The sequence below is a fragment of the Alligator mississippiensis genome, chromosome 4, assembly GCF_030867095.1.
Source record: "Alligator mississippiensis isolate rAllMis1 chromosome 4, rAllMis1, whole genome shotgun sequence".
NCBI classification, from domain to species: Eukaryota; Metazoa; Chordata; order Crocodylia; family Alligatoridae; genus Alligator; species Alligator mississippiensis.
Window position 1 is genome coordinate 209339702 of NC_081827.1, and position 27081 is coordinate 209366782.

The following is a 27081-nucleotide window of genomic DNA, read 5'->3' on the forward strand; positions in this document are numbered from 1 at the left end:
TTTACTGTTGCACCTGGTGGCACTAATGGATGCTTAATGAGACTGACATTATCTGAAACATGAAAATAATGTAGATTGAAATTCAGAGGAAATTGAAACAAGGTGTATAACCCATTACTTGCCTTACTGGTGTGTTCTGTGTCACATCAGGGCCCGCCTTCCTTTTTAGCAGAAACTGAGTGAAAATTGGATGTTTTAGTCCATATTATTCTTGTATTTTTAGCTAGACCCAGTGACTAAGATGTGAATTTAAGATATTATCAGATTCTCTAGAAAGGCATTTAGTTGAGCACAGATATTGTCATTCCCAGTGGCTGCACATATGGCACCTGGGAGCCATTTACTCTTTGTTGGTTCTTTTGAGTTTGTCCACTGGCAGAGGAGACCAGAAAAGGTAGACCTGACCTTTATTCCTGCATACTGTAGCACCATTTTTTTTCAGGGTGCAGCACTACAGATGCACTTTTTCATATAAACATTTTCCTTATGGAACATTTGGTTACAGTCATTAGAAATGCTATCATCTGGAAGTACTTGGGTTCTAATCAGGGGTGCATCTGTCAGGGTAAAATTTCAATTGGCTCTGGTACAGCCAAGTTTTCCTCTCAGGTGAGACAATATTTAGAGTTTGATGCCTAGGAACTAGCTACTAGTAGTGTATTGAAACACATCCTTCTTCAGTAGACATCAGGATGCTCAAGAGCTGTTTTTTCATTTATGATTATTGTTATATCACTGTATCCAGTTGGTAGGTCAGATTGACACTTTGTTCATTTTTTAATTTCCATTTCTATTTTTGCTTCATAGATTTTTAAGGCAGAAACATACCACTGGATGTGGGGTTGGCAATGTTTTCTGGCAGTAGGGCAGAATGATCTAGCTGTGCGGAGTGACAAGAGGGCATTAGGACCCACTGCTACTCCTTGCTGCTCTGCTCAGCTGCAGCCTGATACAGTGAAAACCCTCCTTCACTGGAGTCTGTGTTGCTGACTGTGGTGTGGCATGAACAGAGTTCCCCTCTCCTGGAGCCCCAGGCAGCTGACTATGGCATGGCACCAAGAGGGGCCCCCACCACCTGAAGGTAGTAGCGTAACTAGGGCAGAAGGATTAGGGCAGCCACCCTGAGTGTTGACACGGGGCCCTGGGATGGAAAAAAACAGCTGCCTGGTGGGCCATTAAGTATGCATATTTCAGTTGCTTTTCTGTATGTGACATTGGAAAATTGAAAATTAATCAATCTAAAACAGCATGCATTTTTATAAAGAACTTTTCATGTATTGATAAGTCTGGAGAAATGAGTGTTGGGTCTGGAGTCTGAAAGTTCTAATCCTGTTTCTTTCTTGGTGTGTGTGTGTGTGTGTGTGTGTGTGTGTGTGTGTGTGTGTGTGTGTGTGTGTGTGTAAATAAGGTAGGTTTAAACTATTTGGCTCATGAACTAATAGCAGTATTTACTGAGGTTTGTTTTGTAGCCAGCACTGAACCCTGCGCTGTTGTAATTACATTGCTAGTTAGTTTAAAGCTAGCTTAACTTAGGAAAGGTGCACAAGCTGCAGTTGCACCTTTGACTGCAGTTTAGAGGCTCTGTCTGTGACTTCAGGCACTCTGCTGTTCTTTCTTTCAGGTACAGATGTTCAAAAAGCCTGAGGAGGAATCGATCTAACCTACACAGATTTCTGTAAGTGGCAAAGGTTAGATTGGTAGTAAACAGAACACACATTCACTCTTGGGATGAGGGAGGAGGTTGCACACAGGCTGCCTACAATGGCCAAGGCCAGCAGGTTGGGGGCATTCCTGTATGCTTCCCAGCAGGATCCATGGGCTTCCCAGGCTGCCGGAAACTGCCAAGCACAGCCGAGTAGCTGGGGCACCCCTGATTAGCTGCCGCGCACAGGTGAGCACTCCCACAACTCTCTGCCCCTTGCCCCCACACCCTTCCTCACCCTAGTACTCCAGGACCCTGTAGCGGCAGGCCAAAAAAGCCTTGCAACACTCTAGGTTCCCTGGGACCTGTGTGTAGTGGCTAAACTGCAGAGGTCACAGGGTTGCCTCCATGCAGGCACAATCCTGATGTTCTGCCCCCTCACCACCCCAGCCCACCAGAGGCAAGCTACCTACACCAGTACCTGCTTGGGGGAGGGGCCCATGCTGGCATCCAGGTGGTAGGGTGTCCGGCTCTTGCCACTGAGATGTGGTGTTCTGGAGCCAGGCTTGGGGTCCGTGGGACTGTGCTTGTGTGTGGAAGCATGGGGTTCCCTGGCTGGGTGTGTGGCCAGCAGGGGCGATGTGTAGGGGGTGCATGCAGGTGCACGTGCACCCCCTGAGCATGGTGGTGCACCCCCTACAAAAAAAGTGCCACTGACACCACTGGCAGTGTCTGTGGGTGGTCCGTGATCCCTGCTGGCCACTGCCGCCAGTGGCTGCAGGTGGTTGCCGACCTTTGGTTGGTGCTCGCCACCACCACCTCGTTGCCAACAGTGCTGGTGGTGTCTGTGGGAGGTCCCCCACTTACCGCTGCTACACTCCCACCACTCCTGCTACTGCCACCATGCTCCCACTGCCACTGTGCCACCCCAGCCACTGGGGGCATGAGTCATTCATGGTGGCCAGGGTCAGGCTCTATGGGGCTGCATCTGAGCTTGGGAATTCTCCTGGGCTCAGTGTCAGGGGTGTATGTACATCGTGGGGTGCTTCATGACTGGGTCCAGGGGCACAGCCTAGGAACACAGGTGCTCAGGTCCTGGGTCTTTTGCAGAGGACATAGAGCCTCCCTTCTCCCTCCCCCCTGCCTACTACTTGCCTGTGGCTGACATGGTCAGAGGTAAGAGGTGGGACTAGGGAGAGTGTCTGTGCTGGCTCCACTCTGGGAGAGCTCAGGGGTGGGGCTCAGTCAGAGCTTGGGGGCAGGGAGCTCAGCTAGAGCAACCAAGTGCAGACTGAGTGCTGGTGCACCTCCCTGCAAGTGAGGGCGGGGGGGGGAGGTTAAGAGGGCTGCAAAGGAGCCTGGGATGCTGGACAACAGTGATGTGACTTGAATTAATAGGGGATCTGATACAGAACTTTGATTCACTGGGCTAACCTAAATCCATTAGATTTGCGGGCACATCAAACCAGGTCTACACATAGGCTAGATTCTGCCATTATTAGACCGGTCTGTGTGTGCCAAACTGTATGGTTACAGGTTTAGATCAATTTCCCATCCCTTAGACCAGTTTGTGCAGTGTCTGCACCTAGTCTCAGTTTCTCCAGCTGTGAAATAAGAATGATAATCCTTCTACCTCATAGAAATATTGTAAGGACTAATTAATAGCTGTACAGTGCTCTGAATTTATAAAGTACTCTTATATACCAAGTGGTATGTTTAATACTGGCTTGTACAAATACTTCTGTTATCATGGAAACTTTTATTCTTTTGCACAAGTGGCACATTTCCTGTAAGTGCACATGAGAACTACTATGAAATTATGGATGGTGACAGTAAAAGAAAATACAATGTTCTAATAAAGAAAATGCAATCCCTTATTAAAAAAGAGAAACCCCCACAGTGGATACTTGAGATTAATCTATCTGGATTTAGCTTTAATTTCTACAATAGTCCATATTGTACATAGATTTTAATTTTGCTTTTCAGTACAAATTGGAGACTAGCACAAGAGCTGTAACTGATTATACTCATACCTATATTTGAATACAGTACAAAGCTGTTTTCCAAACTATAGGAGTTTCAATGTTCAAACCTTTAGTTTCCTACATAAGCATCCATACACCAGATTGGGCAGTCAATGGGAATGAGTTGTACTTCACAAAAACATGGAAGTGAAGTTTAGGGATAAGCTACCTATCCCCTGCCTATTACAGATCCAGGCAGAAAAATAGATCCAGATATGAGCCACAGATGGATGGCTCCCAACCTTATAGGCATCTCCAGTACAAAGCCTATTTAGTTGGGCTTTGTATAGAAGAAAGGATTTGGTCTTTCAATACTCTTTTAAAATGTAATGGATCAACCAAGAACAATCACATACCAATTACACATGATATGTTTAGCATTAGGCATGTAGCAACTGGTAAATCTCTTTGGATATTTAGCACAATCTGACTGGAAAATAATAGCTTTGAATTATGGCTGTTTTCTTGAACCTTTAAAGCCATTTAGTTTGTCATTTATTAGTGTATTATGGTAGCTTGTTCCTGTTTGGAAAAAGTGCAACAGGTGAACATATTTTAGCTTTACAATGAGTAGTGTGTGGTTATTCTCAGGAGGATCCAGCTTGAATGCAAGTCACTGGCTTGAAGCCAGCAAGAACTGTACTTAATAGACAAGGCAGAATTCTTGGTCTAAGAAATGTAAAACCAACAAAAAATGAGAGATCTCTTTGCCCTTAACTTAGGAAAAAGCACTCTCCCCTTAGCCCTGCAAAAGTGGGTCAAGATTTAAATATGCCTGCAGATGGGAATTAATATGTTACATATTAAAATGTATTAGGGCCCACCATCTATAAACATAATGTCACAACCCAAGGGTGTGATTTTTGTTTTGTGTGCGCTTTCGCACCACTGAATTATTTTCCCGCCAATTTGTAGCTTTCTTTGCAGTGTGCATTTCTTCTTTGCAGCTAAGAAATGCACGTTGCAAGGAGTTCCCGCCATTTGTATTCTAATTTGAGCCCCATTATTGGCTTGCGTTAAATTATTCATGCGTGGCGGTTAGTGATTGGCTTGCTAGCCATATAAAAGGCTTGAGTGGTTTCCGCCCAAGTTGGAGGACTCCACGAACACCAGGAGGAGGAGACTTCACGTCTTGTGAAGATCTCTAAGCGCTGTGGAGCCTATTGGACCCAGCGTATTCAAAGAAGGCAACAGGAGTCTGATCAGCTTCTAGCCTCTCCCTATCACCGAGCGCAATCCTCGACGTATCCCTCTTCCCTGAGCGCAAAAAGGATCCACGGAGCCTCGACAACTCCGTGGGAGTGATCCGAGTACTGTCGGAGTCCTCAAACGAGGATTTAAGCGGAGCTTTGCCTGAGAAACTGTCCAGCCTACACCGCGACCACCTTCGGTGTAAGTAAACAATCTTGAATCAACCATTACGCGTCCGTGCCTAATTCTAGCATGTCACCTGCTTTCTCCGACCCAGCGTGCCCGGGCTGCTGGCCACAGCCTGCGTGGCGCAAAAAAGGGCCCGGATCGCTCCTGGCCCGCGCACATAATAGGTCAAATTCTGTTCCTGTTTACATCACTTCAACCCCACTGATATAAATGAGGCTTCCATTACTGTAGCATGAGAGCAAAAGCAATTCATATGCTTCAGTTTAACTGAAAACAGATTTTGCTCCAATAAACCTATTAAATATACTTTGTTCTCATTCTACTACTGTATGCTGATAAAAGGTGTTGTCACACAGCAGGTGGCTATATTGAGGTGAACTGTAATTAGCTCATATCAAAGGAGAGGCCTAGATAATGAGCTCTATAATTAGTGAATCGCATCAACTCTGTGAGTATCTATCAGAAAGTAGTTGATCACCTACGAGGTCCTTGGTGGTGAATTCAGTCAATACACTATTCATGACTCTAGCAAGTGCTTACACTGTTAAACCAATAGGAATGTTGTGGACGATTTCCCATTGCTACCACAACAGAACAGCTAGAATCCACGAACCTTTTTGTCACCAAGGAACAAAGTACTGATTTGCAGAAGAGGCTGAGCCTGGAAAAGGGTTACTGACAGTGGTTCATAATAGTCCTATCTAGTTATGACTGCAGTTTCTTCAGAGGGTGTAACATGGGTGTCTTTTTGCTTCTTTATTATCACTGGGTTTAATTTTGTATAGCATATATTTATGAATAAAAAATAGAACAACTTTTCATCTACCTTTAAAAGCTATGCTGAAAGTATTTCATTGTGGTTTTCAAAGTAGCTATAAAACATAGGAAGGGCTTAGGGGGAAAGGACTGTTCTCCCACAGTAAATCAAAAGTGAACAGACAAAGGTCGAAATACCAAAAGCCACAAGAACATTAACACTTAGGATATAAAGATTTCCTAAGAAACTAATGCTTGCTCTTTCTCTAGATAAAGTAGGCACCTTATCTTTGTGAGTTTACAAAATGGAGCCAAACTATACAAGTAACCACTTTAGCTAAACCAAGGCCTGGATCTTTTAGCTGTCTACAGTCATTAAAGCTCTCAGAAAGTCTCCCAGGAGCCAATATGCTTGCTTAAGTATATGCTGTAAAAGGTCCCTGAGATTTACAAGGAACTGCTCCATGCTAAACTAGGCACCATCTGATAAACAAGCAATTTTAGCTTCAGGCTAAATGATGCTCTTTGAGGCTTTGATTTACAATGCTGCAGATGATATATTTGTAGTTTTAGGAGAGATTCTGTTGTGGACCTGCTGTGATTACTCATCCATGAACCAAAGTTAGGGCTCAGATCTTCAACTAGGAGGTCAGAAAATTGCCAGTAGAGCATGAAATGTTTGATAAGGTTTATTTAAATGCTAAATATATAAAAAACTTAAATTAAGCAAACAGTTGTGAACAATTCTTAAGCTTTCTAGGGACCAAGTTTTTCTGTTAGCTTGATTTGAGATGTATTTTAAGTAAAAAAAGATATGAAAATAAGCCCTAAATTGACTTTATAGGCTAATTTGACTTTCATTGGTTTAGATTTTGAAAACCTGCGCATGCTTAGGTTGTTATTACTGACATCTGAAAACGGGAACTACTAACTTATAGAATTACTCAGATCTTATAATACCACTCCCCAAAAATCTGACAATCAGCTTGGAAGTAAAAAAAGCAAATTAGACTGCATGCACTGAAGAAACTTCGACTAGAAACTCTGACAGCCTTAAAACAATATTAATACAGAGTCCAGTGCTCCAGGATTGCTTTGCTTTTTAAAATTCTTTTATGCAGTTCAAGACCTGGAGGCAAAATCCTGCACAATGGTGATAGCCTCCTGCAAGGTGGCGAGTGATCCTATTATAAAAGTCAAGGATTTTCTATATATATATATATATATATATATATATATATATTTGTGGCTTCCTTATTAGCAGCACATGATTAATGGATTACATCATGTGATTAAAACTTATGCCTACCAATCTTTTTTTTTCCAGATCATGCCTTATTTATAGTAGTATGATTAGATATGCAAATTTTTTGACCAGGAAAAATCAATATGCCTCAATTTCTGGTTTCAAATACAGCTCTTTGGATCCTTTTATTTCTCTTTGAAACACATGCCAGCCAAGCAAGCTGACTTTTTCATTGCTAGAGCTGTTTGGGAAATGTCTTTACCATGGAGCATGCAGAAAGAAACTTAATCTTTTCATTTGTATCCAAATTTCAAGCAGTTTTTCAGGCTTTGCTGAACACTCGAAAGAAATCGTTATCTATTTATTTTGTAGTTTAAAAATGTTTTTGGCTTTTGAAAACTCAGTTTTTTCAATGAAATCTCCAACAACTTTTGAAAAGATTGAAGTTTTCATACAAAAATCTTAAAATTCCTTGACAATGTTTTAATCTATTTTTTACCTTGTTACGTTTAAATAGTTAGCTTATTAAAGACTCCATTCTTTACAGTGTTTTCCCCCTTTAACTCCTATGGGCTTTTGTCAGGCTGGTCAATTGAGGTTTACCCAGGGTTTAACCAACTTCAGGGTTCAGCTTATGAATTCAGCATATCCATTTTCATGGCAGGTAAATATTTTAGAGGAATGAGCATATAACTGGCAATAAGCTTATTCTGTGTTCTAAATCTGACTTTATAGTGAATCACAATATACTAGGCAGGTCTCTTAATCCCTGTTCTTCAACTACCTTCTGAAAAATGGGAACGAGAAGTATTTAGCTCATTGGTTATTGTATTAATGACATATTTTCAGTGTGCTGACAATTGGCCAGAAACTTTGTTGGAGCGTTCAATGGAATGATGCTAATTTATACCAGCCAATGTTTGCAAAGTGTTAATTATTGTTATAGCAGCCATGCTGATAGCAACTACAGTGTTTTACAGCCTTAACTACAATTATAAACCTCTCTTTTTGCATATGTTGTGTACCTCATATTCTACAGGATCAAATTAATATAATTATGCTTTCCTTGGACTGTCTGTGCAGCTAATTCCTAGCATGTGAAATTAAGACCAACTTATATGTCTAAATGCCACATTCTGGGCATCAGCTCTTAAAGCAATATACTAAGCTAGAATTTACCACATAGTTATTAAATGCAATCTATATATATATATATATATATATATAAAAAATAAATATATATATACACACAATTAAGTTGTTGCTGCGCTCTTTTATAGATATTATAATTCATTTGATCATATATACAGTATTAGCCTGATAATGCAAACCTCTCATGGGAGAATTACATTTCAAGAAGCTCTCTATTAACGTTCTAAGAGCTGCAGCATAATGATTTTTAATGGAATCAAATAAGACATTGTATACTAGCACCAATTCTGAGGCATTCCCAGTGTCAAGGACCCAAAAGATCTATTCCTTTTTTGCTGCTCTTGTGTAATTCCTGTTAATGTGAACAAATACTTTGGCTGAGAAGGGTGTCTATATATGCCTAATATGGTAACAGGTTTTAATTAACAATGTCTTGCATCACTTAAAAGGAACTTGCCCTTTGAAAAACCCTTTGAACTTGCCCTTTGAAGAAATGCATTAGAGTAACATATACATTCTGGGAGGGTTATTCACTGCTGGTTCTTGTTTTTGTCTCAAGCCATGACATGAAATAATACAATATGTTTAAATGATAGCAATGCCAGGCTCAAGTTTGCCAAAGGTGGATGGGCATACAATGTATTTACATTTTTTTTTGTGAAAAAAAACCGGAACACTCTTTTAACGGAGTTCCCCTTCCCCTGTATCCACAAAAGTACTTATTTTGGCAAATAGGTGGTGGAAAGTGTCTGAAAATGGATATCCGCTACCCCATCTGCAGATGACAGTAAGAAAAAAAAATCTATTTAAGAGAACTCAGCATGAGAACCTTCAAAACATGAATATCTTTCATATGCCACTTAAAACCAGTTTCAGGATGGTAAATTATTGCGTTTGCTTAGTACCTATTTCTGATTCCAGTATAACTTTTTACTGCAGTTTACATAGTGAAATTCTGGACAGAGATGTTGTTTTTAAAGTAACCGAGACCTGACCTTTGCAGAAGAAAGGAGATTTTTTTTCTCCAAAATCTTACATGCCTGTGCTCCTAGTCTGAGTGCTAAATGGTCCAAGAAGGGTGGTGCGAGGGTCTTTGTTAAGGGCTGGTTGCTCGGCTAGAGCTTTTAAAAGTGCTTAGAAGCCAGAATCAGAAGCCTTGTAATTCTGGTTTTGTCATATTTGGACCACAACAAAGCCTTAGCTAAGCTGCTGTGACACCATCCACTCTTTGATGTAGATGCAGAAACAATAATACATTTGTGCTATGGTATAGTTAAATGCAAACGCCTCATCTTGAATAAAACTCTTAGCCAACAAGAACTTTTGTCCCAGATCTCCCTCAGGGCTGTTCCTGCACTGATGTCAATGGAAAGATCTGCAGGCAGGTATGAGGTAATGCCATTTCTACACATTTAGGTCTGCCCAGGGTCTTTAGCAGAAGCCCAGAGTCCTGAGCCATTTCTTTTCTGCCACATGGGAGGTAGGAGGAATGTGATGAAGGGATCCAAGCTGTTGGAGATAGGGAGGTATACTTCATTACCATGCCACATAGAGCTCTGTGCCTTCTCCTCAGAGCCTATGGATCCTTTTTAACCCACTCAAGTGATGCTGTCATTTAAACCTCAAATCGTTGCACTTAAAGGCCAGGTACAGACATTACACTTTTACTGGTATAGATTCATAGATGTTAGGGTTGGAAGGGACCTCAACAGATCATCTTTCCTAGGCAGAAAAGAGTGCTGAGGTCAGATGACCCCAGCCAGATGCCTATCCAGCCTTCTCTTAAAGACCCCCAAGGTAGGGGAGAGCACCACCTCCCTTGGAAGCCTAATCCAAATTCTGGCCACCCTTACTGTGAAGAAGTTTTTCCTGATGTCCAGCCTAAATCTACTGTCTCAGTTTGTGACCATTGTTCCTTGTTACCCCAAGAGGCGCCCTGGTGAACAAAGCATCTCGGGTTCCTTGCTGCGGCCCCCTAATGAATTTGTAGGTGGTCACAAGATCACCTCTCAGCCTTCTCTTGTGGAGGCTGAAGAGATCCAGGTCCCTTAGTCTCTCCTCTTAGGGCTTGGCTTGCAAACCCTTAACCATATGAGTGGGCCTCCTCTGGACCCTCTCAAGGTTCTCCACATCCTTCTTTAAAGTATGGTGCCCAAAACTGGACACGGTACTCCAACTGCGGTCTGACCAATGCCACAGAGAGAGGAAGGATCACCTCCTTGGATCTATTTTTCATGCATCTGCTGATGCATGATAAAGTGTGGTTAGCTTTGCTGATATTTTGTCACAGTGACGACTTATGTTCATCTTGGAGTCCAGTATGACTCTGAGATCTTTTTCCACTTCTGTGCTGCTGAGAGGATTATTTCCCAGCCAGTAGGTGTGCTGGATATTTTTGTGCCCTAGGTGCAGCACTCTGCACTTGTCCTTGTTGAACTGCATCGTATTGTGTTCTGCTCATGTTTTCAACCTGTCTAGGTCCGCCTGCAATTGTTCCCTACCCTCTGGTGTGTTCACTTCACCCCACAATTTAGTATCATCTGCAAACTTTGACAAAGTACACTTCACGCCCAGATCCAAGTCACTGATGAAGACACTGAAGAGTACAGGTCCAAGAACTGAACCCTGCGGTACCCCACTACCCACATCCTTCCAGGTCAATACTGACCTGTCCACTACCACTCTCTCTAGGTGTGACTGCTAAGCCAATTTCCCACCCACTGGACTGTGTAATCATCTAAATCACAGCCTCTTCATTTATTTATGAGAATGAGATGAGATACTGTATCAAAGGCATTCCTAAAATCCAAGTAAATGACATCTACCTCTACTCCTGCATCTAAGTGTTTTGTGGCCTGGTCATAAAAAGAAACCAGATTAGTCAGGCATGATCTACCTGCTATAAATCCATGCTGGTTGCCCTGCTGCATTATTTTTCCTGCTGGATTCTCACCAATATGATTCTTAATAATTTTTTCAAAGACTTTTCCAAGGATAGAGGTGAGACTGACTGGCCTATAATTACTCAGATCCTCCTTCCTCCCCTTCTTGAAAATAGGGACCACACTGGCCCTTTCCAATCCTCTGGGACCTGACCCAAGTGCCATGAGTGCTCAAACAGCTGTGTCCCTGGTTCTGCTATGACACCAGCCAATTCCTTCAGTACTCTTTAAGTCAGCTCATCTGGGCCTGCTGACTTAAACACATCTAGTCCATCCAAGTGACTCTGTACCAAGTCAGCATCAGCAGTTGGTAGGCTGGTGTCCCTCTGATGTCCATCTAAGAATGCATTAGGAGAATTGTACATGTGATTAGAAACTGTTCTATACCCATAACAGAATAGAAATTTGGCATACCTAGATTGGCTTAAAAATGGCAAAACCTGGTCTAAAATTTACTTCCCATGCCACCAAAGGGTGAATGTGTAGTCTGTTCATATACTACACCACTTACAAAAAACCCTCATGTAACTTAGATTAATTCTACCTCAGGCTTTTTGCTTGGCTAAGTACAGATGAAAAGTACTTTCCATCTGTACAATATCAGATGGAAAGTGGCCCCCCCTCCCAACATCAGCTTGGCAGTTTCATCATAATGGAAAAATCTCTTCCAGATCCCAAAGTCTGGTGATCAGCCTAACCCCTAGCACCTGATTAGATAAAGGTCAGCAAAGGCAGGTCTGGAACATGGCCAATCTGGCAGCTCACCAGCTGAAAGCTAAAGAGCTCCAAATGATCACTCCCAACAGTAAAAGCAAATAGAAGCCAAACTACCTCTTGACCTGCTCTAGCATGAGAAAGCCAATCAGCTGGCTTATTATGGCTCTGCTGTCCAAAGGCAAGGAAAGAAGGCAAGTCAGGTTTTGTTACCTGATTGCTGTCACAACCCAGTTAATCAGTGCCCATGCCACTAGCAAGAGATACCATTCAAGTAGTCAACTAAGGGTTAAAAGAAATCCTTGCCAGAAACTCCTGAAACAAAATCCTGGTGGAGAGCTGTATATAATTTATGCCCACGTCACAACCAAGAAATGAAACTTAAGACTGGTCAGGGTGAAAGGGGATAGCCCTGCCATAAATCCCTGCAACTGGTCAAGAAACAAGCGTAAGCCCCTCATTATAACCTCATACGTAACAGGCAAAAAAACCTAACCCACTACCTTGTAACCTGATAGCAACCTGAAAGCACAAAAAACTGCTGCTTGCCAGAAAATTAAAGATTCCACATAATGGTTCATCATTGGCTATCTCCGTCAGAAACCTTTGTCTATAAATAGTTTAGCAGTTTCCGCCTAAGGCGGAGAACCCCGGAGAAATCTCTGAGGAGAGACCTGAGTCCATCACCAGAGTAACTTGGCAGTCTGATCAGCTGTCAATGACTCCCCGTCATCGTAAATCTTGACGTATCAAAGCCCTGCAGGCATGATAGCACGTTTTCGGCGCTACGTCCATCATTGCTTGGCTGTAACCCGTACGTTTGACTATAACCGAAGCAACTGTAACAGGAACAAAGGCTCAGCCTGCGTCACACGTCACTATCTGGGCGACGTAAGTAAACAATCTCCTGTAACCAACACACATTTCTGTGCCTGGTTAATTTCACCCCATCCATTAATCACCCACCTGTTGAGGCAAAAGTTTACTGCTCCGGTGGGATTCAGAAAGTAGCTGCCAGCTGGCTGCTCTGATTCTCGACAATTGCCACATGGAAGAGTCAGTCTCCTGACTCAGAGAAAGGACAAGAAAGAAGCAGTACCATCATCCATCCACAGATCTGGCAGAGAGAGGAAATCAACAGTATCTTGTTTGTTCCCTTGTCACCTTCCATCACATCTTAAGAGTGGTGTCCCCATTGCCTCTGCCTCCCCACAAAGTTACATCCTCGCTAGTCAAGTGAAAATGAATTGTTTTACACAGCACACATGTTGGAAACTTAATAAAGCCAATTTAAAAAAAGAAAACGAGCAGAAGAGAGTTGAGCATATACAAACAAGCATGACAGGATAGGGCAGGAGGAGCAAATAAGGTACAAAGACCTGAACAGAAAGCAGGAAACAGGGATGTCTTCAGGATAATCCTCTTACAAAAAGGGCCACCTGCTGCACTACAACCCCTCATCAAGCTAGCGTGATATACGTTGAAGGAAGAAGAACACTTACCCAGGCAAACAGGGTTTATAAGCCACAGAGAACTTCCTTCCCAAAGATGTGGAGTTAGTCGACCAATACAGGCTCTCACAAGATGTCATCATGTGTCATTTTATATAGAATATTTTTTAATTGAAAACTGCTGATTTTTCGATGCTCCAGGACAGTACTTCTCAATAAGGGTGCTTGGAGATCATTTCAAGGGTGCCACAGGAAATGTGAGAAGATAGGCAGATAAGGGCAAGCTCAGGGTTTTGCTGCTTCACTGTTCTCCTGTTCCCACTGCCTGGGCTTTCTGCAAGAAGATAAGCACTGTCATAATTAATTTTTTAAATGGGGTGCCTCTCAATTCATAAACATTATGAAGGGATACCTTAAATCTAAAAAGGTTGAAAACCACTGCTATAGGAGCATAGCATGCTTGTGTGTGACTTTAAGTTTCTGTTTCTGTTTAGATTTTCCAGCTCCTGTTATGTCTGTATACTAAGCAATGGATCCCTGGATGCTCTGAGTAAAAGCTTTTATTTTTATCCTTGGTGAACAGGAAGGCTTAAAACATATGTATTAGCATTGTAAAAGAGTATGTGCAGCTGTTACACTTAGTGCCTAACTTTACATATGTTTGGGGAGTTTAGATCAGGCAAAAAATGGGCAGCCCAAGCTAACTTAGTTCACTTAAGGAGGTGCATTACGTAGATAGGACTAGCCCATGCCCAATCTAACACAAGGAGCACAACCCTGGGGCTGGGAAAGCCCAGTTGCTCACCCAAGTCCCAGGGTTGTGTTTTTTCTCCCTTGATTCCCTACCCTGACTGGGCTATCTTTAGCCCTCTGATACCCCACCCCCTGGATAGACAATGCCTTCCCTCTGTGGATCCACCAACCCCACCCATGGACACACTAGCCTCCCCCTGATTTTGCCTACCCCTCCCCCCCACCCCTACTTAGATAGCGTGGCTGGTGCAACTCCCAGCACCAGTGCACATGTGCACAAGCGGGGATCTGATCTATGATCACACAACTCTGAGTAAGCCATGGGATTGCAGATCGAGTTCTGCAAATGTGTGCATATGCCTAAAAAAATTCACATTTGTGTCAGTGATGGAGAGCTTCAGCTGTTTAATTAATATCTTTCCTTGCCTCAGACTACTCACAACCATCCAAAAGCACTCCCTCCTCCCCAAGAGGCCTAGTCTATTATTTTAATTATTTGTACAAACCTTTTTCTATATTGGTCCTCTGCACCTAAAAGTGTGGCCTACTCACACTGACTGGTCCTGGCTCTGTGCTCTTTCCTCAGAGTTAACTAGAGGAATCCTCTTTCTTTTCTGCTCTGACTCAGCTTTTCCTGGCATGTTCCTGAACCCATGGAGCCTTAACCCTAAATTCCTGTGCTATCTTGCCCCTGGTATCCAGCTGTAGCAGGCCAGTTCACAAGACTGCTGAATTTGAAGCCTCATGAATATGATTATACCTCAAATCTGAATTTTCCCAAATTCTGAATGCTAGGACCCTTTCACATCCTATGGAAGGCCCCTCATCTTGCAAAATAAAAATAAATTGGTAAATCTCCATTCCAATTGCAGGAGATAGAATCTAGGCAGCTCACGAGAAATGTGAAAATATGCAAAATAAACAGATTGTTTCTGACAGTAACAACCCTGCAAATGTATAAAGCATCATCAAATTGCAACATACAAGTATTAAGCTTTGAGAACAGCAAAATTCACACTGACACATTCTCAGAGTTTGAATTCATTATCTCACATACTCAGCTGGTAGATTGCGGTGTAGCATCTTCTCAAAGGTGGCCTCAAAAGATATGTTCTTTTATTAGTGCAATTTCATTTGGCTCAAGTTCTCCAAATTCTTTGTGTAGAGGACTACATGCAAGAAACTTGATCTACACATGCCTTTTCCCTTATGGCTTAATAGCCAGACTGGTAACTTTGCTCAGTGGAAATACCTATTTCTATATCTTTCAAAACTCAAAACTTTTTTTTAGAGACCAGATATCTTGAGCAAGTGCCAGCAGATATTATCTCATTTACAAAAAAACCCCAAAACTTAAAACCAATGAAATTAATAGATTTGAAAGACATAGCTCTTACACAGTGCCCATAATAAGCACGCTATTCTTGCCAAGAACAAGAAAATGTGTATTTTTTCACAGCACAAATATCTTAACTGTAGGCAATCTAAACATGTTTACTAGATAATAACAAGTTTTTTTTTTTTATCAGAACACATACTTATCAAATGATACTAGACTTTTGTTAAGGTTGCTTAATTGCTGTGTCTTGTGAATAACTATTGCTTACATATTTTTTTAGGTAAAGTATTGTCAATTTATTGTAAAAGGGTATATACATACTAATAATATATATATTAATTTTTGAAATGTGGTGCCTCTCACTTCACAAACATTATGAAGGGGGTACCTTGAGTCTAAAAAGGTTGAAAACCACTGCTGCAGGAGTGGTTTTCAAATATGAGAGAGAGAGAGAGAGAGAGAGAGAGAGAGAGAGAGAGAGAGTGAGAGCAAGCTTTCTGGAAAAGAAACATAAAAATATGTAAGCCCATACATATTTGTGTATTTTATATATATATAATACACACACATGGGCTTACATATTTTTATGTTTTTTTTCCAAAAGGAGTTAGTGTTATGTTATTGTTATTGTTTGAGATTTCTGTTGAACTTCTGTTGAATAGTGTTATTGTTTGAGATTTCTGTTGAAATAATATTTGTTTAAGATCAGTTAAGGATGCATTGTTGTGGTGAAATATGTACTTGATAAATGGTATTTGTGTATTATAGAAACAATGTAAGATTTATGATGTACTTAAATGTTCATTTCCTTGCTTTTAAGTACTCAGGTTTTGTAAATGAGAAGATAGTTTATAATAGCATACTTAACAAACTTAAGTGTTTTTTTAAAAGATCTTCATTTAGCATATTCTTTGGCTTTTATTTTTTATGTATATTTACATATTTTTCTTCTTTCATACAAGTACATTAAAATGTAGTTTTCAATAAATATGATGGTGACAGATTATTGAAGCAAATAAATATTCAGTGCAGCCAAAGTGAATAAATGGATGGAAACCAATACTAATACCCTAATATCACTGTATCTTTACAATTGCTGTGAAAATAATTAGTCAAGAGAAAGTACTGTCTACAATTATTGCATCAGTCATAGCTTTGTGAGGATATTGGAATGCATCATCTGGTAGATTGCACTGAGTGCAAGCAATAGGCTTTGGCCTGGTCATTGAAACAATCAATGACAGAATCCTCCCAGAATACCATATTTACTTGCATACCACACACATCTTTCCCCCTTAAATCAATTCTCCAAAATTGGGGTGCCTATTAAGCAGGGGAGATGTTTTTTCTTTACTGGAATAGAAATAGGGTGGAATAGAGTAAGCAAACACTGATTTAGGACTGAAAAAATGTCTGCCACCTCTCCCTGGGGCTGCAAACAGCAGGAAGTTCAGCTTACAAATACTAGTGAGACAGCCATTTTTTGGCTGAAGAGTTACTGAGCTGTTACTGAGAGTGAGCAAGCTGCTGCATGCAGTCTGTAGTATGCTGATGAATCATATGGCATAGAAATGAGCTCCTGAATTTACATAAAGATATAAAGCATTGATTCTCAAACAGGGTACTGTAAGATCATTTGAAGGGTGCTACAAGTTGCGAGGAGATAAGCCAAGTGTGAGGAGCTAAGCAGATAAGCACAGATTTGTCCCTCCCTGGTCAGGGTTGCCAACTGTAAATTTAGGGAAGATCAGTAAAAATGTAGGCTAAAACCTCCTGTCCATAAAGTCCATAAAAGAAAACGTGACCCATCCATAAAAACTCTAAGCCATTGGAACTGATTGAAGAAGCTCTGAAAACTCATCAGACAGAACTTAGATTCAGTGTTGAAGGATAGGCACAGCACAGCACCACCACCTGGTTCTGAGCAGGAGCATAGAACCCTGAAGGAATCTTTCTCTCAGTGCTTTGTAGACCCCTCCCCACCAACCATGTGCTTTTCCTGGTACATCCAGTCAGCTGCTTATAATACGGCTTGGTTGAAGGTAGGTTTCTTTGGAAGTTCATGCTGGGACATGGGAAACAGGGCCTGAGTGGGGAGGGGTGAAAGTGGATGCATGGTACAGGATGCAGTCAGTGGTATCAGAATGTGGGGGAGGATGGGTGTGTAGGTGACCCCTGGCAGAAGCAGTACAGTGTAAAACTTACTACTGCAGTCAAACAGGGCTTGACTGCAACCCACAAACATTTTTTTCTTACTAGAAGCTTTTTATTGAATGTCGCTGGTAGGTGTCATAAGGCTTGAGTCCTTTCTTGCCTGGCACTCTACCTCCTTGCGATGTCAGGGTGAAATCTTAAGAATGGTAGTACCTGTGTGTCCTGTGAGTTGTTTTCATTTTCCTGCCATGTTTTGATGGTCTTGCTGGGAGACAATACCAGCAGGTGCCTCATGAGATCTTGCTCCGTTGGCTTTTTCATGGGGGTCCTTTACCCCACCCTTACCATATCCAGGGCCTGAATGGATGTTGTTGTCCTGGAGTTCTCTCTTTACAGGTGATCACCTGTGCCTCCCAGTCAGGGAGAGAGATGCTCTTCAGCCATCGGCTCTTCCTTAGCTGTTCTCTATCTCAGCCTAACATCTTCATGACTAATCTCATCACAGCATAGCATCAACAGTGTTCTTTAAACACTAACTTTGGAACTTTCAGTTAATTTTCCTGTGTGCAGCCTCTGCTGGGATACACTAGAGGATAATGAGTTCTTATCCCAAACTGAACTCTAGGGCTAGCCAGTGTCTTGCTGTGCCCTTCAATTTTGATAGGACCTGCACTTGGGCCCACATTTCCTTTTTGGCTGCTGATCCTCAGCCTTGATGCCATCTGGGGCTTCATGCCCCGCCTTGACTTTATGGCCTTGACCCTTTGAAGGAATTGCTCCCTGCTAGCCAGCTCACTTCCTGACCCGGGTCCACTGGGGTTTCACTGTCTGGGCTTGCGTTGCCTCCCAGCTGTTGTCCCCACTCCTCCCTGAGAGGTACCTCCAAGTTCCAATGTTGCCAGCTCTGGCTGTGCTCTGGGCTCCTCCATGGCTCCCCACTGGGCTTCTCTGACTTCACGTCTGGGTCATTCTTTGCCAGGGCACAGAGCATTCAGATCTATGGGTGAGCTGCACATGACGTCCTGGCCTGGCCCTTCTCCAAAGGGTCTGTTCCCCACCGTCAGCAGCCCACTCTGGCTGCATGCCAGCTGGCTGCTCTCACCCCACTCTTCTGGGGTGTATATCCGGCCCTGCCCCTCTGGCAAGCCACACCAAGCCTCCACTCCCTGGGTCTCTTTTTCTTGTGGTATTTTCTTACCACTTCATAGCTGTTCTCTCCCTGAGGCACACTGTATCGCTCTCCTTCCAGCCCACTCTCCTCCAAGGCTCCACCCCCTCCTCTGCCCAATCCACAAGCTCAGGCTGCTATGGAACTGCTGTGCTGGAGCCTGTTGTGCCCTTGACTTTACTTCTGCTGGGTGAGGGGAAAATGGGGAAAACCCCCATTTACTTCTCTTCCCCCTTCACATTGAACAACCCAACCTTTTTTACTTTTTACTATGATGAACGTTAAAACCCTAAAATTTAACTCAGCCATTCTAACTGGGTCCTTACAGCAGGGCAGGACATGGTAGAAGAGTTACATTTACATTATGTAAAACATGTATCAATAAAAACATGTGCCAGGAAAAAAATTGGGTTGTCAGTAAAAAGTTTGCAGACCAGTAGGGGAAAAAAAACATTTCTGGGTTGGCAACCCTGACTTAGATATTCCTCTTCTCCCACTGCCTGGCCCTTCTGCAAGCAGGTAAGCACTGTAATTAACAAGTAGTGTTTGAAATGGGGTGCTGCTCAATTTACAAAAGTTATTGAGGGGTGCACTGAGCCTAAAAAGGCTGAGAACTAGGGCTGTGAGAAACAGCACCATTTTGTTTTGACTTCTGTTTCACCATTTCAATGGGACAGTGTTTCATTTCAAGTTTCATTTTGTTTCAAAGCACTGTTCCATTTCATTTCGTCAAAACTGTTTTGCTGTTTCGACATTTCGCCCATAGGCTATAATGAGGAAGCACAAAACTGCCTATAATTTTGTCATTTTTTGGCATATTTGGATGAAAACAGTAGGGATGTTAGCCCCTTCTGAGGGCATGAAGTCTGCCAAGTTTCAAGGAGATAAGTGCAGGGGTTTCTGGGAAACTGTACCTCAAGCTGCTGACAAGCGAAACTCATGATGTGACTGTATGTGTGTTAAGGCATGCCCTCACTGGCGCCTCTACACGACATGGTAGTGTGCCCCAATGAGGTCTCCTCCTCCCCTAAGCCTCATTCCGGTCCACCACTTTAAATAACAGATAAAATAATAACTTAGTGAGCAGTAGCACAGGCAGCATCTCAGGCAGCCAGACTGTGACTGAGCCTTTCTTTCCTCCCCTGCAGGAGCTTCTTCTCCAGCATGCATGTTAAGGCGTGCCCTCATTGTGTCCCTTCCTCCTCCCCCTCCCTCCCCTTACTTTCTGTTTCCCTGCAGGCAAGCCGAGCTCAGCTTTGAAACGCAAAATGTTTCAAAACTTTTGAAACATTTTGACTGCCCTCATTTCGTTCAGAGGCTGTTTTGAAGCCCTTCATTTCATTTAGATTTCACTGTTTCAAGCTGAAAATGAGTTGTAACAGTGTCAAAACAAAACAGCCGGATAAATTTCACACAGCCCTATTGAGAACCACTAATTTACAGTAAAGAACTGACAGTCTTACTACTGTTGCAAGGATCTGCAACCTAGCCTTGTTGCTGTCCTGTCATGCCAGGAAAACCTGATTCCTCACCCACACTGTCTCCTGGAATGCCACATTTCCTGGACACTTCTGTCTTCCATAAACAAGATGCATGTTTTATCTGGGAGGTGTGTGGTATGCAAGAAAAAATGATGCTTATCTTTTGGATTCTTCTCTACTTCATTACCTTCATAGATAGAGATAAGTGTAGAATCCTTCAAATAACTGCAATTTAAAAAAATATATATTTGTCCATTCCTTGTCCTGAAAAACTGTCATGCACACTTGAATGTCAACATTTTAAAGTCTTTTAATTAGAAAAGCATTTACTGAAGATGTTCTGAATAAAATAAATGTTTCCGACTCCCAGTTTAGTTCCTTTGTCCTGAATAAAGGAGATGGGAGTAGTACAAAATGCCTCTAACTGTTCCCAACGCAGCTTGAGGAGAACTTCCCTGCTGCAGGCATGCAGACACAGATGGTACACATGTTCTGTTCTTACTATGGTCTCAGGGCAATATAACGAAAAAGAAAAACTTCCAGTTGTCTTTCACTTTCCCAGGTCAGCAGCTACTGTAGCAGCTATTGTGAATCCAGGCCAGTGAGCTCAAAGACAGTTAAAAAATGAGAGGTGATTAAAAACACTGCTAGCTATCAGGTTGGATTATTTGTAAGAGAGACTTCAGAAGAATAGCAAACTCCTTCTGTTACCTAAAGGCAAGCACATAAAGGAAAATGAAGTTGCTAAACTGGTAATTGTCCCTGACAACATAATAGTCTGGGTTTGTGGGTCTCTCTCATTCTCTCTCACAAGTCTTACCAAAGCAAATTAAACAGTTGTTAGCTGTGTGAGACTAAGATATCCTTTCCCTGAACACAGGACAACTGCTACCATTAACCTTGCAATCTAAGCATAGGTCTCTATCTCTTTTTTTTCTCAACAAACCAGCCAGCTATCCCCATCTTCAGTTGTGAAAGGAGGAAACATAAGAGACTTATGCAGTTATTCCTTTTCCTTTCAGTTCCAGTTCTAAGACCCAGTATGGCAAGCTCTGCCCAGGCTTAGATAAAGCTTCAGTAATCTCAATATAAAAAAATGTGTTTATATCTAGTTATTAAACAGTCATTTGATCTCTTTGCCCTGGGTGGCTGGATTAGGGCTGAAATAAGAAAAGCAGTTCAGACAAAATAAAATCTCCCTTTTATCCCCCATACTCTCCTTCACAACAATGCCAGCAATTAATGAACACAAGCCGAACAACAACTTTTGAGGGATTTGAAACAGTTTAGTCAATTTTTAATATGTGTTAATTTTAGTAAGCCTCTGCACTTCGTAGTTATAACCAGGACAGGGAGTGCCAAAATATTGCAGGAAAATTTACTTTTAAGAAACTTCTGATGAGAGGGGTCAGTGCTGGGATGCACAAAATGCAGATGTGTTTCCAAATCACTTATTCCTAGTGCAGCAGGTATTTTATAGTTTGAGTTATGATTGCTTTGTTTAAACAATAAAAACACAGCTAAAAATGTTTTATATTTGCCCCATTCAGTCTTCAGAAGCAGACACCTCTGTTGTCTTAGATCCTTTCTAAGCCAAAGGCAGGATCAGCACCAATATTATTTCTTATTGTGTGAAATAATGTAGTCATATGTACTCATTATTATGTAGTCACACAAAGATACTACCTTAAATGGGACATATTGTTTGGCTCATTGTTTTATTATTAATTAGCAACATCTCTACTTTTGATAGTTATATTAAAGAATGCTTTTCTAATTTTGTGAGCTAATCTTTAATCTTCTCCATCGTATAGTCAGAAAATAAATTAGTGTTTCAAAAAAGAGAGAGACCAAGAGAACAAGCTTCAGATACCCAACCTTGCCAGTTTTTGTGGAGAAAGGAGCAGGGATTGATTATACTTTTGTGTCCTTTGAAATTCAGTGGAATCTAGCAGATTTTTTCTTTTAGCATATTCAAGGGGTTCATATTTTGTTCACAGTAATGGGGCAATTTTCATGTGTAAATATAATAGAACTATTTTCCAGTGAAATGTTTGTTGGAAATCTTTTATCCATGAACTCCTATGGATTTTACTATGGATTAATAATAGGCAGATGGACCTTCCATAGCTCACTGAGGGGAGGGAGGCTCCTGGAACGAGAGCCAGCCTAGGGAAAACCAAACAGCTAGAAAAAAGCTTTAGGACACCAACAAAAATCAAGACGGCACAACTGTTTTCATGCTTTCTTTGACCACTTGGATTGTAATAATTGTTTTTTTGAACCAGTCATTGAGAGCAGGTGGACCTCATTGCCCTAATTATAAAAGCTGAGGTAGTGATTAAGGTAAGGCTATAAGTGCATGTGTGTAGGTACACACACTTCTTTTAAAGGGTTTTCCTTTATTAGACCTTGATCTCTACAGAGCCCAGTCCTGAAAACTTGTTTCAGGTAAAACTTTTTTAGGGTTTTTGACCTGCTCTGTGTAAGCATTTCCACTCTATCAGTAGATAGAGTACCTAACAAAAAGCTTTTCTTTCTGGTAGTGGTGAAAAGGGTTTTTTTTGTATGTTTGTTTGTTTGGGGGGTTCATCTGTTATGGTTCAAGCAAATCTCTTGGAAGCAACTGTAGTAGTAGAAGGTACCAGGTCTCTTTTCTTGATACTTTTCCTATTTTCCGTTGTGAACAGAAGACCTAGTAATGCAGCCTTTAACACTGGCTGATAGTACTAAATACTGTGTTCTAAGTGGATTAGTATATTAAATTCAAGCTTTGCTACAAAGGGTGTGAAAGGGTATTGAAACAATTCAGAACTTCTACTACACTTGGCTATGGGTACAATTAAGTAGCTTTTACTATATTGCATCTTTTGGGGTTGGTGTTACAGCATAGGCAAGCAAGATATCTTACACAGTATATTTTGTATGAGACTTTAAAATTCAGTAAACAAAATGCACAAAATGAGTCTCAGAATCAGTGATTGCAGCTTATTTAAGCAGTGATTATTATGAAAGATGCACGTTTCCAATCTCAAGGCCACATAGAAAGGCTGGATTCTCACTTCATTAACACCTGTTTTCTATCAGTCTAACTTCATTGACCTCTTTGGATTTACTGGTGAGACTAAAATAAAAATCTATTGTGAAGCCTCTTTTATGTTGCACGCATACCTCGGATCCAACAATCAATGGCCGGCCACTGTGATGTAGCTGCACTAGTGCCAACTCAGGGTAGACCAAGGAAGATGGAACTTGCATTGGTGGAACTTAGTATGGTCTCAGTAGTAGTTGAGCTCCACTGGCATATACTGCTGAACACCTGGGGTCTTGTAGCGAAGTCAACTCATTGGTACCTTATTTACTCAAATCCAAGTTGAGGTTTTTTTCCCATTTAAGATGGGGGAGGGAGGGCTTGGGGGTAGAACTGTAGTTGCTGCTCTGCTTTCCCCCACCCCCATTTTCACCATTTCCCCTCTAGGTTCACTCTGCCAGAGTTCTGGTTCTAGTCCAGCCCTCAATACAGAACAGGTGGTTGCTACTGCTACAGCCCCAGCCTGGCCAGGTAGTAACAGTGGCAGTGCCAGCAGCTCCTGGGGCCAGAGAAACCATGCGCCCCCTGCCACAGGCTGGCATGGAGCCAGAACCCTCCCAGAGCTGGAGGATAAGTAGCAGGGAGGTGGGCAGAGACTGGGGGGAGCAGGTTCCAGGGGATGACTAGTTTTCTTTAAATCAGGAGAAACTCTGAATGTAGATACAGCTTAAATCTTGTTATGGTCTGTGTAATAGAATACCTCATAAAAGGCAACTCCAAGTGTTTCCTATATAGGTAAAAAGCATTTCTATTCTGATCTCGTGTGGCTTGTCTATTTTGAATGTTAAGCCATTTTAATATTTCTGTTTTTTCTCAATTTGGAAAAGATTCAGAGAGCTTCAATGATTTGGGGAATCCCCACCTGCTGCAGCAGGCAGCTGGAGCTGGACTCAGAGCAGGTAAGTAGGAGGCAGGGGAGAGGAGGGGGAGGAGATCATGGGAGGGTCCCCCTGCCCCCCCCCCAGCTCCTGGGCCAGAGCTGGGGTGGGCAGGGAAGCCATGGGGGGGGCCTGGGGGAGCAGGAGTGGTTAGGGGGCTCATGGCAGAGCCTCTCACACGGAGTGGGGCAGTGGGGATTGGCCCCCTGCTGGGTAGCAGCCAGTGAGTGGGGCTTTTTTCCCCCCCAAAGTGCCGGGAGCTGGGGCAGCCATTGCCAGAGCTGGGAGAGCTGGTGGGGGATGGGGCCTGTGTGATTCAGAGATTCAGCAGCAACTGAATCTCCAAATCAGATTCGGCCAAATCGATTCGGGACAGTGATTCGAATCACCAAATCGAAGCACTGTCCCCCAAATCAGCTGAATCTGAATCCAAAGCAAATGCTAGCCACTTCACACAGGCCTAGTATTCATTTACAAAAAATAAAAGCCATCTAAAAGCACAATTTGCTGAAACAACTTGGCTTCTTTCATTCTCATTTTAAGAACAAATTGTTCTTGTGATCAGTGGGGAGAAAGATGGTAGGGCAAAAGTTAGAGGGAAAGAAACAAGAAATGAAGGAGGGAAAAACTGGACTGAAATGGTAAATGAAGCAGCTGAGGGGCCATGGCAAGAAATGAGGAAATAAGTAAAGAGATTCTCAGAAAACAATTTCCATGAAGCCAAACCCAAAGAAAAAGATAAAAGAAACAGAATGCAAATTAGTAAAATAGCACTAATAAATGGGGATCGGAAAACTGGGATCTGGGAAAGTGATTAACACTGAGTGTATGAAGTCAGTGGGAGCTGCTTGCGTCTGTCTGAAGATGGGTTATAATACCAAGGATGTGAAGAATGTGTAAAATACCAAAAGGTTAACAAAGTTCAGAGAAATTTTTATCTTTTCTCTTTATAAGTATATACATCAAAAGGAATTGATCTATATTTTGTAGTATGTTTAAAAGAGCTCTGACTTCTCCCAAACTGGTCATAATAAGATCCAGGTTTGAGAAATTGTGTTTCAAGTTTGCTGTTGCTGGAGGGAACTGAAGTTCTGCTGTGTAATTTAACAGCTACAAAATGGGGTTTCTAAACCTTTCCTGTGTATCCTTACCATGTATGGCACTGGAGCCAGTACTGTGGTATCACTCCTCATAAGTCAAAATGTACTTCTGTCTGTTGTAATAGTGAACAACCAAGAATAAGTGTGTGACTTGCCTATTGAAGGGGAATGGCTTTATGCAGGGCTGAAAGTGGCCCTCTGCTTTAACTTTTTGGTTTTGCTTTGCTTCTATTTTAGACAGCTATGTACAGATATTCAGGGAGGTTAGATCAAGTTAAAAATGGTGACTATCTAACAAGTCAGGATGGGGAAGGGCTTGGAAGGATCAATTGAACAAGAGGCTCTGGTAGTGGGATAAGGGAGTCCACAGGGGAGGTTTGGGGAGAAGGCAGGGTCCACAGGATGGATCAGAGGGATCAGGGAGGCCTAACAGGGTCTATGGCAGGGTGGGAAGGTTTGCCAGGATCAGGGGGGCTTGCAGGGTCTGAAGGGGGGGCTTGGAGGGATGGGAGGGCTCTTTCCCCCACCTGCCCCAGACCAGGAGCTATTATTTAGCCTCCTGACCCCCTCTCACCCCCTGGTAAACAACTCCCACCCCAGCAAGCCACTCCCTCCATCCCTCCCACTCCAACTTACTTTCTCAGCTCCCAGCATCAGGGAATGCCTGTGAAACCAACACTGGGAGCGCTTGAGGGATGGGGAGTTTGCCAAGCTTGGGGTTGGGGGCTAGCTGGTCTGCACGGGTGGGGGCGGGTCAGTGGGGGGGAAATAACCTTGTGTTAGGGGGCAGGTAGGAAAAGTATAGCCTCAGGGCTGGGGCCAGCCTTGGGGCTGTGCTGGAAACTGTACAGAAGTTCAGTTAGATCAGGTCCAGCAAGACCAGTCTAAGTTAGACTACCTCAGAGGCAGGGTTAACTTGGATCAGGTCAGCCATTTTTAGAACAATCTAACTGTCCTAAACTTTGCTACAGTTCACATTTAGATCAACCTAGCTAAGGATCTAAGGGTGCAAACAGAAGTACAGCTCCCAGATGTTCTGCAAAGCATTCTGAGTTAGTGTTACCCTAGACCAAACAGAAGTTCACTGTTGGTTCCAGGGGGGTGGGGAATCTAGCTGTGGGCTGGGAGGTGCCCATTGCAAGGGCCATGGCTTGCCAGTGCTTGCTGTTTTCAGAATGTGAGGGAGGGAAGGCAGTGGAGGGAGATCATTCTTGGGTCTCCCCAACTGGTGCTGAAGGGTGGGGTGGGTGAATTGAAGTCCCCTCACCTCAAGGGGGCTCCAGTACATCCCCACCATCCGGGATTGGGGCTGACAACCCCCCAGATTGAACTCCCTCTACTGCCTTTTCCCCCCTTCTGTTCTGAAAACAGCGACAGGCTGGGAGTTTTGCACACATTACAAAAGATGCTACATTTTGAAATGTCTTTATCTGATACCTCATGCAATGAGAGGTAAGATTTTTCACCCAATCAACCATTTTTTAAGCTGTCTGCAGCTGTGCACTTGTGTTTGATCACAGCTGTAGACTGCTTTCTATGGCCAGATCAGAAAAAAATTGTTACTTCTTCTGCCTGCACCTTAAGTGCAAGGTCCGTAACTGGTCAAAGTAAGTTATCTGTGACCTTGTCTAACAAAATCTAACCTCCCTGAATGTCTATATGCAATTGAAGAGTAGAATTACTTGATTACTGATGTATCAAAAATACAGATGAGTTAATAAGATATTAACTGAGAAATAAAATCCTCTTAAATCAAAGTATTAACACTTAATGAACCTGTGTGTGTGTGTGTGTGTGTGTGTGTAATGCA

The 27081-nt window shown here is 42.5% G+C and overlaps 1 long non-coding RNA gene across 3 annotated transcripts in view; it reads left to right on the forward strand.

Moving 5' to 3' along the window:
* The first annotated feature begins 999 nt into the window (after positions 1-999).
* LOC109281370 (uncharacterized) overlaps positions 1000-27081 on the forward strand; it is a 59761-nt gene continuing 33679 nt past the window's right edge. Inside the window, exons 1-3 of one of the 3 annotated variants that reach the window (XR_009462091.1) lie at positions 1000-1081; positions 1622-1675; positions 24121-24192. This is a non-coding gene — a long non-coding RNA (uncharacterized LOC109281370). The other 2 variants (XR_002087987.2, XR_009462090.1) reach the window with 2 other exon arrangements.